Source organism: Heptranchias perlo, chromosome 31, assembly GCF_035084215.1.
Source record: "Heptranchias perlo isolate sHepPer1 chromosome 31, sHepPer1.hap1, whole genome shotgun sequence".
In the NCBI taxonomy this organism is placed as follows: domain Eukaryota; kingdom Metazoa; phylum Chordata; class Chondrichthyes; order Hexanchiformes; family Hexanchidae; genus Heptranchias; species Heptranchias perlo.
The window spans coordinates 31,874,815-31,889,056 of record NC_090355.1 but is presented as its reverse complement, the minus strand read 5'-3'; the positions used below and the strand labels follow the sequence as shown (position 1 = coordinate 31,889,056).

At 46.1% G+C, this 14,242-nt stretch overlaps 1 protein-coding gene across 1 annotated transcript in view; it reads left to right on the top strand.

The window, feature by feature from the left end:
* Positions 1-13,693, top strand: part of usp20 (ubiquitin specific peptidase 20) — a 105,494-nt gene extending 91,801 nt beyond the window's left edge. The window contains exon 26 of the mRNA XM_067969892.1: positions 12,843-13,693. The gene's annotated coding sequence lies outside the window, so the exon portion shown is untranslated. The remainder of the gene's footprint in view (positions 1-12,842) is intronic.
* Positions 13,694-14,242: the final 549 nt, after the last annotated feature.

Genomic DNA, 14,242 nt, shown 5'->3' with positions numbered 1-14,242 from the left:
CTCTAGGGAAGTTTGGTCAGCTCTAAGTAGCTCGCAAGCAGCCGAGAAAAAATGGGGTCAATTCACTGGAACATGTCTGTATAAAGTGAACAGGAAATAGACTCGTGTCATCGCTAGATCTGTTTGATAAGACTGTCACTGCAATGGAAGGAATCTATCTCCAGCTCATGTAAACCTGTTAACATTTAACCATCACCCCCTTCCCCGTCAACTGGCCTAAGTCTGTTGGCTACTCAGAGTTGCTCCACCATTACCCCTCCCCAGACTCTGCTACTAGCAGGTTGGCTTAGTTTGTCGCACTCCCAGCCCTCAATTAGTAGGACTGCGGGTTCAAGTCCTCCTGAGTATGTAATCTAGGCTGACACATCAGTGCCGTACTGACTGAGTGCTACATTGTTGGAGGTGCCATACTGAGTTGCCAGTTCACAGTTGCTATTAAAGTTCGCAAGGCTCTATTTTAAGAGCAGGTGGTTCTTCACTTTAATCAACATTTTCCCCCTCAACCAATGGCAATTCATCTCATACCTGTGGCCAAAATGGTTGCCACATTCAATTGACCACAAGGGTTACTGCACTTTAATGTAATTTATAGATAACACCTGGTGCATGTGAACTCCTGGACTGGTTTCGATCGCCTGGGGGGGGTCGGAGAGGAATTTTCCAGAGTATTTTTCCCTTATTAACCCTGTTTTTTTCCCCCTCTCCCAGGAGATTACATGGCTGCGGGGCGGAGGGGTTGAGAGGTGGGGTGGGGGGAAGAAATGTTTAGCTAGGATGGTCTAGCCATCGTGGTGTGGGGCAGGCTTGATGGACCAGCTGGTCTTTTCCTGCCTGTCAATTTCATATGTTCGTATGTAATTCACTGTATATGAAATGCTTTGGGATTACCTGAGAGATGTGATAAAGCACTATATAAATGCAAGTATTTCTTTCTGGTGTCACCTATATCTCTAGTGCAAAGGATAAAGCAACACAGTTTGGATCTTTAGGCACAATGAGTGGGTGTTTGCCAATCTGTGAAGATAGATTTGCTGTCAGAAATCATTTATCTTTTTTGTCAAAACTACCCTGCCAGTAGCTATGAGCTTTTTGAAATGTACCAAAGTCCAATTAGGAGGCTCCAGAGAGATCTTAATCAGTCATTTTCACCCTTGTAGCTGCTTATCTAGAAATTTGAGCCGAAGGCAACGAAGAGTCATCAGAAAAAAAACAACAAAAAAAGTGTTGCTTTCGATATAAATTTGAAAAGATTCGAACCATCAGAAGGGCAATACTGATTTTTCTCACCTCAGTTTTTGGCACCCCATTATGTCAAGGCTTTGGAGAGGATGCAGAGGAGATTTACCAGAATTGTACCAGTTATGAGAGACTTCAGTTATGTGGAGAGACTGGAGAAGCTGGAAATGTTCTCCTTGGAGCAGAGAAGGTTAAGGGGAGATTTAACAGAGGTGTTTAAATTTATAAGGTGTTATGATAGTGTATATAAGGAGGAACTGTTTCCACTGGCAGGAGGGTCGGTAACCAGAGGACACAGATTTAAGATAATTGGCAAAAGAACCAAGGGGGGAGGTGAGAATTGTTTTTTACGCAGCGAGTTGTTATGATCTGGAATGCGCTGCCTGAACGGGCGGTGGAAGCAGATTCAATAGTAACTTTCAAAAGGGAATTGGATAAATACTTGAAAAAGAAAAGTTTGCAGGGCCATACAGAAAAGGCGGGGGAGTGGGACTAATTGGCTAGCTCTTTCAAAGAGCTGGTGCAGGCATGATGGGCCAAATAGCCTCCTTCTGTGCTGTAAAATTCTATGATTCCATAGAAAGGATGTAACTTAGCTTCATTAGGATGGACCCAGGGATGGCAGGATGTAATTATGAGGAGAAATATCAAAACTAGGGCTGCATTCACTGGAGCAGAGACGGTTAAGGTGGTACCTAATAGAAGTGCACAGGTCTGGCAAAGGCTTGAGAGAATACGTGCTAAAAAAAATTATTCCCATTGGTCGGTGAATTGGTAAAAAGAGGCATAAACTTACAACAACAACAGCAACTTGCATTTTTAGAATGCACCACACACACAGGAAGATGTCTCAAAGTGCTTTACATTGAGGAGGTAAAATCAAGTAAAAAGCTCTGAAATTAAGTTTGCACTGGCACAGGCATGGTGGGCCGAATGGCTTCCTTCTGTGCTGACATTTCAATGATGTTATGACGTGAAAGTCAGCTATTAATCTGAGTAAAGCTCATTACTGAGTTGCCCAAAAAGGGTTTTGCCCAAGATGATATCAGGAGGTTGTCTGCTAATCAGTCAAATATCAACAGAGTCAGGGTGATCACAGCAACCACCTGAGACTGAGGCTTCAATTCAGCTCAGACAATGGTGATGAAACTCTTGCCTCTTTGTTTTGGGAGCGGAATGTTGCAGCGTTAGAGCTGTGTCCTTTCAGTTTTCAGACTTGGTTTTGAATACAACTGGGACAGAAGGGGTGAAGACTGTGTCATCTGTGGCTCACACTCTCACCTCTGAGTCAGAAGGTTGTGGGTTCAAATCGCACTCCAGAGACTTGAGTACAAAATCAGGCCAACACTCCAGTGCAGTACTGAGAGGGAGTGCTGCACTGTTGGAGGTGCCGTCTTTTGGATGCGATGTTATACTGAGGCCCTGCCTGCCCTCTCAGGTGGATGTAACCGATCCCATGGTACTATTTGAAGACGAGCAGGGGGAGTTCTCCCTGGGGTCCTCACCAATATTTATCCCTAAACTAACACCTAAAAACAGATTATCTGGTCATTTATCTCATTGCTGTTTGTGAGACCTTACTGTGTGCAAATTGGCTGCTGTGTTTCCTACATTACAACAGTGACTGCACTTCAAAAAAAGTGCTTCATTGGCTGTAAAATGCTTTGGGGCGCCCTGAAAGGTGCTATATAAATGCAAGTCTTTCTTTCTTGGATAACTGGGTGGTGTAGTGTGCTGGAACACATTCCTATCTCTCTATTATCTGAACTTGACTCGAGTTTAAACAGAGGGGATGAAAGTCTCCTCTCTCCGATTGCTGACTGATGTCATCAGCAAAGTGACTCAGGGTATTCTCAACCTGGTGAGTCCACTAGGAGAGAAATGAAGCCATCGCACACTCGGGGAAATCCGAGAGCTGCCTTGGTGACTGAATTACTTCTGCAACGTGTAACTGAGCCATACGAAGGCAATGGGTTCGAGTACTGATCTGCGTCGAAGTAGTTAGAATTGGTCTCAGCTAGGCAGGGGGAATTTAAACATGGTTCCAGCTCCTGGTCATTATTCAGTGGTCCCTGCTGGAAACTGTATGTTGGGTGAGGATGGGGCAGGTTAGTTGTGATCACCCCCTTCAGTTATATAGCCTGCTGGCATTCATTGTCCAGGCTCACACGTGAACAATGGCCACTTGGTTGGGGGTTACTAAAGAGCGATTGACACCTGAGCAGTTGGACCCCAGCGGAATTCAACACCTTCAGGAGAGAAGGGGAGAAAATTAAAGGTCAAAATAAGAACCAAAAAAACTCTTGTGAGACCAAGAAAAGGACATTCCCTCCGCCCTCCTGAAAATTCCCACTTTTAATTCCTACGGATCGTGACACTGATATTCCCTTCTCTGTTATCTTAACAAGGCATAAAATCACTTGAAATAAACAATCGCCATTAAAACAGAGGAATGTCATTCAAACACATTGTGGGTAATTTCTATCTTCATGGTTGAGAGGGAACTGTTCATTCAACTTTTTTTAATTTCAAAGTATACTTTTTCCACAAAATTTGTAAAGGTACAAAAAATGCAATTCAAGTCATGCTTCAAACAATACAATACAGGCCATACAATTTGCAACAGTACATATGGTACAATTCAACGGTCCCGATACATTCAATACAGTTACGCACCATACATTGTACATACAGTTCATGGCGTACAATACAAGGTGGGATGACCTTACACAGTGGCCTTTCCCCATAGAGCCTTTGCGTGTCCTGCAGCACGAACTCCTGGATCTTGGAGTGTGCCAGTCGGCAACACTCGGTCATGGACAGCTCCTTCAGCTGGAAGACCAGCATGTTTCGGGCGGACCAAAGGGCCTCCTTCACCGAGGTGATATCTGTCTCAGTGTGCATCCCGGGGAACAGTCCGTAGAGCACAGCGTCCTGTGTTACCGAACTGTTTGGGATGAACCAGGACAGATACCGGCGCATCTCTCTCCGCACCCTCTGCGTAAAGGGGCAGCCTTTCTGGAGGTGGAAGACGGTCTCCTCCCTGCCGCAGCCTCGAGGGCAGCTCGTGGTGGCACTGAGGTTCCGTGCGTGTTGGGAGGACCCCACTGGGAGGGCCCTTCTCACCACCATGCAGGCCGCACCCTGCTGCCTGTTGGTTAGTTCCAGCGACGAGACGTTCTGCCAAATGGCACCGACTGTCTGGTGGGGGAAGAAACCGATCGAGTCCACCCTCTCCGTTCCTTGCAGGACTCTGAGAACGTTTCGTGTCGACCACTATCTGACGGCCTTGTGGTCGAAGGGGTTCCTCCTCAGGAACTTCTCCATCTGGGACAGGTGGGGGGGTGGGGGGAGCAGTCCAGCTGGATGGGACGTCCTGCACCTGCTCGGCCAGCGTGGCCAGACCCAACCTTCTCAGTGTGTTGGACAGGTAGAAACCCAGCACGTAGTGACACTTGGTGTTTGCGTACTGGGGCTCTACACACATCCCGAGGCAGCTACGCACAAAGGTGGCCATCAGGATCAGTGCGGCATTGGGGACGCTAACTAATGAACGAAAGCGTTCAAGGGAAATGAAACAAACACACCAATGTTTTTCAATGCTCCGATGATTTTCCACCCTGGGTTTTTCTCGCAGCATTTTCCAGGAGATTAATCTTTAATTCCTGGAGACTCCAGGACAATCCTGGAGGGCTGGCAACCCCACCCACCATATTATAAGGATTTCAATCAATCTGCTGTTATAAGGCTACTGGAGAGACCTCAGTTATTCCATATTTGGTGCTACGTGTTGGGAGATTCACTATAAGACAAGTAGAAAACCCATCTCTACATGCCTGAGAACAATTTGATCATCACCATTCTTTACTTGTGAATATTATTGGAAGAGGTGACGAGGTCTCATTGAAAACCTCGGAGGGTGAAAAATCAAACGTAAAATTAATATTAAGCAACTTAATTATCTGAGGAGCTGCTATAATTATAGTTGGAATGACTGCCAAATATTAAAGTAATAAAATGTGTTCAAGGCTTTAAATTACTGCAGCTGTGAATTATGTCACAGAGACCTATTCATCGGCCTTTTAACAGGGGTTTTAAGGCAGCACTCACACTCTGTACAGAGAGTGCTTACAGCAATAAAACATTTCACTTCTCCACATCCCACTCCCCCACCTCGAGGCAATTCATTTCTCCGCAAAAAGATTACTGACAAACTGCTTTTTGCTTTCTTAAAATTACTTTCTCCCCCTCCCCTCTGCAATCTTTTGTCGCTGGTGTGAATAAACCGGTTGATGTCCAGGGGTCGCTAACTCTGGTTGGACATATTCCTGGAGGTGTTGTCGCATGACCTCCTGCCTCCAAACGCCCCGCCTCCACAGTCCCGCCATTGGTCGCCCAACACGCCCAACCTCACAGCGCCCCGCCTCCACAGTCCCGCCATTGGTCGCCCAACACGCCCAACCTCACAGCGCCCCGCCTCCACAGTCCCGCCATTGGTCGCCCAACACGCCCAGCCTCACAGCGCCCCGCCTCCACAGTCCCGCCATTGGTCGCCCAACACGCACAGCCTCACAGCGCCCCGCCTCCACAGTCCCGCCATTGGTCGCCCAACACGCACAGCCTCACAGCGCCCCGCCTCCACAGTCCCGCCATTGGTCGCCCAACACGCACAGCCTCACAGCGCCCCGCCTCCACAGTCCCGCCATTGGTCGCCCAACACGCACAGCCTCACAGCGCCCCGCCTCCACAGTCCCGCCATTGGTCGCCCAACACGCACAGCCTCACAGCGCCCCGCCTCCACAGTCCCGCCATTGGTCGCCCAACACGCACAGCCTCACAGCGCCCCGCCTCCACAGTCCCGCCATTGGTCGCCCAACACGCACAGCCTCACAGCGCCCCGCCTCCACAGTCCCGCCATTGGTCGCCCAACACGCCCAGCCTCACAGCGCCCCGCCTCCACAGTCCCGCCATTGGTCGCCCAACACGCCCAGCCTCACAGCGCCTCGCCTTCCCACGGCTAATCGGAAAGCGAATAGACCCTTCATTACCCGATTGGATGATTTTTGACTGTCAGTCAAATAGCCATTTTTTCCCCGTCTCAGATATTTTTGTAACTAATAACCAAAGAAAATTGTTTTAAAAACACAATTTTTTAGTGCTCCTATGATTTTTTTCTCCTGGCTTTGCTCGCAGCAGTGTCCCGGAGATTAGTCTTTTATTCCTGGAGACTCCAGGGCAAAGCTGGAGGGGTTGGCAACCCTATTAATGTTGCCCCAGTGAAGTAAAGCTGGAGTGAACAACTGGCAGGTCCGACAAGCAAAATGGTTACATATGTCGGTCGGCACTGCTGTTGGAGCTTGTTACAGAACAGTCGGACACACATAAATCAGCCTCTGTTTTGCGGAACCAGCTGTGCAGATCAGGAAGGTCAAAGTTCAACCACCTGTCTGAGCTGAGTTTGCTGACCTCAACTGAGCCATCACTAGGGGATGCTATAGTTTGGCTCGACAGCCTTGGGCCAGTGTGGGGGTGGTGGGATAATCAGCCAGCGTTCCTGTGCCTCGCCGCTATCCAGAGACACCCGCTGGAAAGAACACATGCAGGCGTCAGGTGAGAACGGGATTAGGTTTGAGTGTGCCAACTCTCCAGCCCCCCACTCCCCACCTCACCCCCCCCCCCCATCCCCCCCGAGTCACATAGCATGCCCAACACAGGCACGATTTTCACCTTCATTGCCATTTTAACAGCAGTAATAGGATGGGTAATGGGTGGGAAACTGTAATAGCGGAATCCCTGCCTATTTTTATGTATGACGGATTTTCTGCCAAATGGAGGACCCCAAAAATGCCCCCTCTTCCAAATATGGGGGTACATATTCAAATGAAGCAGTGATGACAGAACGATGTCATAGGTCATGTTTTCCGTCGCTGCCGCCATAGCAACATGGGGCACTAACGATGCCAATTTACAACAGGTGTTTAGCGTTGCTAGGGCTGGTGGGCGCCTACTGATTTATGCTCCACTACTGGTACATTGTGCTTGGACTTCTTAAAAAAATAATTCTGGGGATATGGGCATCGCTGGCAAGGCTGGCATTTATTGCCCATCCTTAGTTGCCCCTTGAGAAGGTGGTGGTGGGCTTCCTTCTTGAATCACTGCAGTCCCGTGTGGTGAAGGTTCTCCCACAGTGCTGTTAGGATTTTGACCCAGCGACGATGAAGGAACGGCGATATATGTCCAAGTCAGGATGACTTGGAGGGGATGGTGTTCCCCATGCACCTTGTCCCTCTAGATGGAGGTGCTGCCGAAGAAGCCTTGGCGAGTTGCTGCGGTGCATCCTGTAGATAGTACACACTGCAGCCCACTGTATGCTGATGGTGGAGGGAGTGGATGTTTGAGGTGGTGGACGGGCTGCCAATCAAGCGGACTGCTTTGTCCTGGATGGTGTCGAGCTTCTTGAGTGGAGAGACTGGACACACTTTCTGCCCTGTTGGCAGACAGCCCCTTTAAACTCTGGCAAATTCCAAATTCTAGAGTCCTGCAGCAGCAGTGATTTTTTTGGCCCACTTGAACCTCCTGATGGGTGCCCGGCACTGTCAGGAGCCCACAGGTAACATTTATATTAGGCTGATCAAGGGAAAATTATTGGGCAGGCATAAAGCGCCATGTCTCTGTCATATTAACACAGTTGATCCCAGCTACTGGAGAATAAGTCATGATCTAGCTACATACAGCAAGAACAGCCACTTGGATGAGGTACCGACGACAAGCAGAGCCCGCAGAAGGGTCAGTGCCCTCAGGAGAGGAGGGGAGAGGGAAATGCCTGTTTCATTAGGCTTTTTTGGGTAGGGACGGGGGAACTGTTTACTCAACATTCAATAGTGCACCTAATCACAACGTCAATCAATCGCGGGTCAAGATAAAGCCAACCCACTAACATTACCATGGCAACCTTTGATATTTTCACTCTTTCTTGGCCTAATCCTATCGCACATTAAGCATGACCTGAAGCACTTTGAATTTGCATTGGATGTGAGAAAATATAATTTTTGCCTCATAGCACTAGCTGTCGTTTTATTAAAATTAAGAGAAATACAGAGTCAGGGATCCAGCCCCTAATGTGAGATTAGCAGGAATGAGAGGATATGACACAAACTCCGCTGTGAGGTACAAGTACTACTACAAGAACAGCAACTTGCATTTATATAGAGCCTTTAATGAGCGTAAATAGACCAAACCAATGATAATAGGAGGGGTGACTAAAGGTTTGGTCAAAGAGGTGGGTTTTAAGGAGGGTCTTAAAGGAGGAGAGAGAGGTGGAGAGGCGGAGAGGTTTAGGTAGGGGTTTCCAGAACTTAGGGCCTGCACGGCTGATGGCATGGCCGCCAATGGTGGGGCGAAGGGACTGAGGGATGCATAAGAGGCTAGAGTTGGAGAAACACAGAGTTCTTGGAGGGTTGTAGGGCTGGAGGAGGTTATGAGATAGGGAGGAGTGAGGCCATGGAGGGATTTAAACACGAGGATGAGAATTTTAAATTTGAGGCGTTGCCGGACCAGGAGCCAATGTACTTATTTCACACAATGGGGTGGAATTTGCCTTTGGCGTAAGTGCGAAATGGGTGCTAACGAATCAGCAGCTCGTTTTACACTGCGCCTGATTTTCTTTTCCGATTCACCATTGCCCGTTTGGCACTTACATCAATACAATTTTCAGCAGGAACCTCAACAGGCAAAAATACCTTAACTCTAGATATTGGCACGAGCCATCTATTACACCAATGGCGGGGTCCACAATCTTGTCCTGCTGTCGTGACAAGCTGGAAATGTTCTCCGATACCTTCCAACCTCAGAAGAGCAGGCCCCAGGGCCTGGTGCACCAGAGTAGCATTTCCGTTCCCTCAGGGGATTGGCTTTACCAAGTGATTGTGCCAATTATTGAGGATAGTTTCAGGTAATGGACCTGTGGCCATTGTAGCTGAACTGAGGCTGTGCAATGTCTTCACTTCAGCGTGGAGCATTTGTTCCTGCAGCTCCCCACAAAGGGAACTCCTGATCCCAACTATGCTTACACGGTAAAATGCTGGGCAGAGCCCAAACACTTCCTCAGAGAAAGGAGGGAGAATTTAGAGGTACTCATCCCCCACCCTATTCTCACACATCCCCCAGTAGCCAGCCAGAGAGCCTGGGAGCAGGTCTTCATAGAATTACATAGAATGTGCAGCACAGAAACAGGCCATTCGGCCCAACAGGTCCATGCTGGTGTTTATGCTCCACACGAGCCTCCTCCCTCCCTACTTCATCTAACCCTATCAGAATATCTTTCTGTTCCTTGCTCCCTCATGTGTTTATCTAGCTTTCCCTTAAATGTATCTATGCTATTTACCTCAACTACTCCTTGTGGTAGCAAGTTCCACATTCTCACCACTATCTGGGTAAAGAAGCTTCTCCCGAATTCCCTATTGGATTTATTAGGGACTATCTAATATTTATGGCCCCTAGTTCTGGTCTCCCCAACAAGTGGAAACATCTTCTCTACGTCTACCCTATCGAACCCTTTCATGATCTTAAAGACCTCTATTAGGTCACCCCTCAGCCTTCTCTTTTCTAAAGAAAAGAGCCCCAGCCTGTTCAATCTTTTCTGATAGGTATAACCTCTCAGCCTCTCTTCTGGGCCAAGGAAGGTGTATAAAACAAAGATCATTAAAGGAGATAGTGGGAAGGAAAATGAAGGGGAACCAGTAACATCAGTGACCAGAAGAGGACACCTGAAGGACAGAAATGACCTGTAGACAGAGAAGGGACATTTGTTACTTTGTATTTGCAAAAGTACAAGAATGGTGAATGACACTGAACTAACTCAGTGTGGGACACAAGTCAATAAGTCAGCTTTGAATGTCTCTCCACTACTGCATAAGTTGATTGCACTATTTTTATCTTGCTGTTGTAATATGTGGCTATTTCAATTATAATTCTGCTTTAGAACCGCAAAATATTTCCTTATTATATCCTTCTGTGAAGAACATAAGAACATAAGAAATAGGACCAGGAGTAGGCCATGCGGCCCCTCGAGCCTGCTCCACCATTCAATAAGATCATCGCTGATCTTCGATCTCAACTCCACTTTCCCGCCCAATCCCCATATCCCTTGATTCCCTTACAGTCCAAAGATCTATCGATCTCAGTCTTGAATATACTCAATGACTGAGCATCCACAGCCCTCTGGGGTAGAGAATTCCAAGGATTCACAACTCTGAGTGAAGAAATTTTTCCTCCTCTTAGTCCTAAATGTCTGACCCCTTATCCTGAGACTTTGCCCCCTAGTTCTAGACTCTCCTGCCAGGGGAAACAGCCTCTCAGCATCTACCCTGTTAAGCCCTTTCAGAATCTTATATGTTTCATTGAGATTACCTCTCATTCTTCTAAACTCCAGAGAGTATAGGCCCATTCTACTCAATCTCTCCTCATAGGACAACCCTCTCATCCCAGGAATCAATCTAGTGAACCTTCATTGCACCGCCTCTAAGGCAAGTATATCCTTCCTTAGGTAAGGAGACCAAAACTGTACACAGTACTCAAGGTGAGGTCTCACCAAAGCCCTGAACAATTGTAGCAAGACTTCCCTACTCTTATACTCCAACCCCCTTGCAATAAAGGCCAACATACCATTTGCCTTCCTAATTGCTTGCTGTACCTGAATCTTGTGACAATGTTATTCTGCTGTGACCTCAAACAGTCTGTTCTCAATGCCTTTCACTTGAACTGTATTATCATTAGCATTTAATTAAAGAAATTAAGACCATGGTTACATATTATGAAAATTATAGGTGGCAGAATATAAGGGTATAATTCTATCCTAGGGTTCAGCTGCCATCTACATAAGCCAGTCAAGTTTCAGTCAAAATTCAGAGTAAATTGCAGTCTTATTCTTACCCATAGCAGTTATCCCTTATTACTCTGAATCCATAATTCTATGTGACATCCTGCTTTAGTCGTTAAAAGGGTCAGTAGGATCACATAGAATTCGCTAGAAGGATACCAGGACTTAAAGGGTTAAATTACGAGGACAGGATGCATAAATTTGGCTTGTATTCCCTTGAGTTTAAAAGGTTAAGGAATGATCTAATTGAGGGATTTAAAATGATAAAGGGATTCCAACATAGGGTAGATACCCCTCTGGTGGCAGAATCCAGAACAAGGGGCCATAATCTTAAAATTGGAGCCGGAATCATTCAGCAGTGAAATGAGGGAACACTTTTTCATACAAGGAGTAGTGGAAATCTGGAACTCTCCCAAAAGGCGGTGGATGCTGGGACAATTGATATTGTCAAGACTGGTTACTAGACACGGATAGTCTATTCAGGAGATTTTCTGTTGGAGGTTTCATTGCCGTTTACTCACCAGCACACTCCTCTGTGGTGCCTTATTTTGTTTCTCCTGCCTGCAGTGCATGTTGATAAGATGTAAGGAATCTTACAACACCAGGTTATAGTCCAACAGTTTTATTTGAAAATCACAAGCTTTCTCTCTCTCTCTCTCTGTCTTTGGGTTCGGACCGTTTGTATATTCAGTAGTCCTGTATTTACTGTCTCTCTGTCTGATCGCCTTGACAACGGGCAGTTGGAAAGATTATCTGTAATCACCAGGCATTGTTCTCTGTCTATATATGCGATAACCTTCAAGGAATTCCACACTCACCTGACGAAGGAGAAAGCCTCCGAAAGCTTGTGATTTTCAAATAAAACTGTTGGACTATAACCTGGTGTTGTAAGATTCCTTACATTTGTCCACCCCAGTCCATCACCAGCATCTCAACATCATGTTGATAAGATGACAGTGTCTGGATGGTTCCCTTTAGCTGTGCCATTTAACTTTCCAATTTGGCTTACATAAACATATATCTGTCAAGAACCCAAGTTGGCCATAGATATGTCACTCTTGCCAAAATGCACCGAGCAAGGGAATCTCTGGTAGTGTTTCAAGGTGGATTTTCTCAAAATTTGGGAGAATACAAGGGACGAGATTTCCTCTCATTTATAGTTTGATGGGTGGAAATCTAGCCCAAGGAAACTTGGTAAAGGCTATTGGAATTCACCAGCAATGCCTTGATTTTTAAAATTCTCATCCTTTTTTTCAAATCCCTCCCTGGCCTCGCCCCTCCCTATCTCTGTAACCTCCTCCAGTCCTACAACCCTCCGAGATCTGGAATTCCATTCCTAAACCTCTCAGCCTCTCTACCTCCCTCTCCTCCTGTAATATGCTCCTTGAAACCTACCTCTTTGGCTGAGCTTTTGGTCACCTAATATCTCCTTATGTGGCTCGATGTCAAATTTTGTTTGATAATCACTCCTGTGAAGGATCTTGGGACTTTTTACTATGTTGAAGGCGCTATATAAATGCAAGTTGTTGTTGTTGTAATGCTTTCCTTATAGACAGGTTTTTGGGGAATATTCATTATTTTAAAAAAGCATATAATTATTCTAATAGAAATCATTGGCACTTCCTGTCTTGTGGTGGGTTTTTCTGATCCTTAAGGAGAATTTTCCTGTCTGACACCCCATTAATGTGACTCTCCTTCATTTCTTTATACTGTGCTTTGTATTTTCCAGATGTCTTGTTGTGCCTGTCTGAGGGATTTTACCCCCAGTGAATCTATCCCTGATACAGCTCCTAATGAGTGATTCAAAGCCTTTATCGTGAGATTCTTTTAACGTCTGGATATTCTGGGATTCCCCCCACTCCCACCTCTTCCCCCAATCCACCCCTGCCCCCGCCTCAAGAGGGCCACAACTGAGCAATTCCATTGTCTCCGTAAGGCGTTCTCCATCATCATGGGATGTGTGATGTGCTCTCCTCTGGTTGAAATGTGGAGCTTCTCCTCAAAGGAACGGAGGAGGAATACTTGCTTGGAGCTGTCGGTTTTCCCCAGTTCCTGTCTCTCCCAGTATCAGCGAGTTTCAGGGTTGCACTATGTGTCCTCTTTCTCTGATGCGGAGGATTGCTGTGAGAACAGTTCTGCGTCCGAAGACTCGGATTCTGAGATGACTTGACTGCAAAGTATGTTTAATCTCATTAGTTTCTCGATCACCATTTTTTTTAACTCATTATTGAATCAAGTTAATTCCTTCCCCACGCTGTAATTGGACTACACCGACACAAGAGTGCTACTTGGGGTGTTTGACTTAAGTTTGTTTTAGATCTTGCTGTTGTGTTACTCTCATCAACATAGAGCTGGCAACCTCTCAGACAACGGATTAATGCGGCGTTCCATATGTTAAAGGGATACAATTAAAAAGGATAATTGTGGATTCCTGTCCACCGCAATTACAGCTGAAGAAGGGCCAAGTTAATGGACCAAATGTGCTGAAGTAATCAAACTTCAAAAGAGACAATGAAGATGAAAGAATTTTGAAATGATGTATTGTGCTTTTAACCTTTAATAAAAAATTCTTACCATTTACTGAGTGGGCCTTGTTTTTTTTCTACAAACTTGCTTACATTTCATTTTGACTCATCTAAGGCAGTTGGATTTTAACCAAAGGAAGTACTTGCTGAAAAAGGGCATCAAACACACATTTTGTGCAAGCAAAAAGTACCCTAAACCCCGAATAAAACCAAAGAAGGATGAAAACATACAACATCAGTCTACATTCTATCCTTTCTTTTCCAGATGCAGATGATCTGCTGTGTATTTTCTAACATTTTCTGTTTTTACCGTCTATCTTTTGTGGGATAAATACAGGGAGCCACAGCGAGAGGACAAAGGATGTGTGCTATTCCAAGAAAGGATGTATGTGTAAGTGTCTTGGAATGAGATACTCCAGTCGAAAAAATAGGGTGGTCAATCTCCTGAGGAGACCCTTAACTGCACCAGAGGAACTTATTCTATTTAGAATCTCCCTTCACAGTTGCTGTTGGTAAGATTGCTGTAACTGATTATGCCACAACTGCGGAAATAGCTTGCAAGAAAGTGAAGAGTTCAGAAAGCCTTTTGAAGGCAGCATTAGAC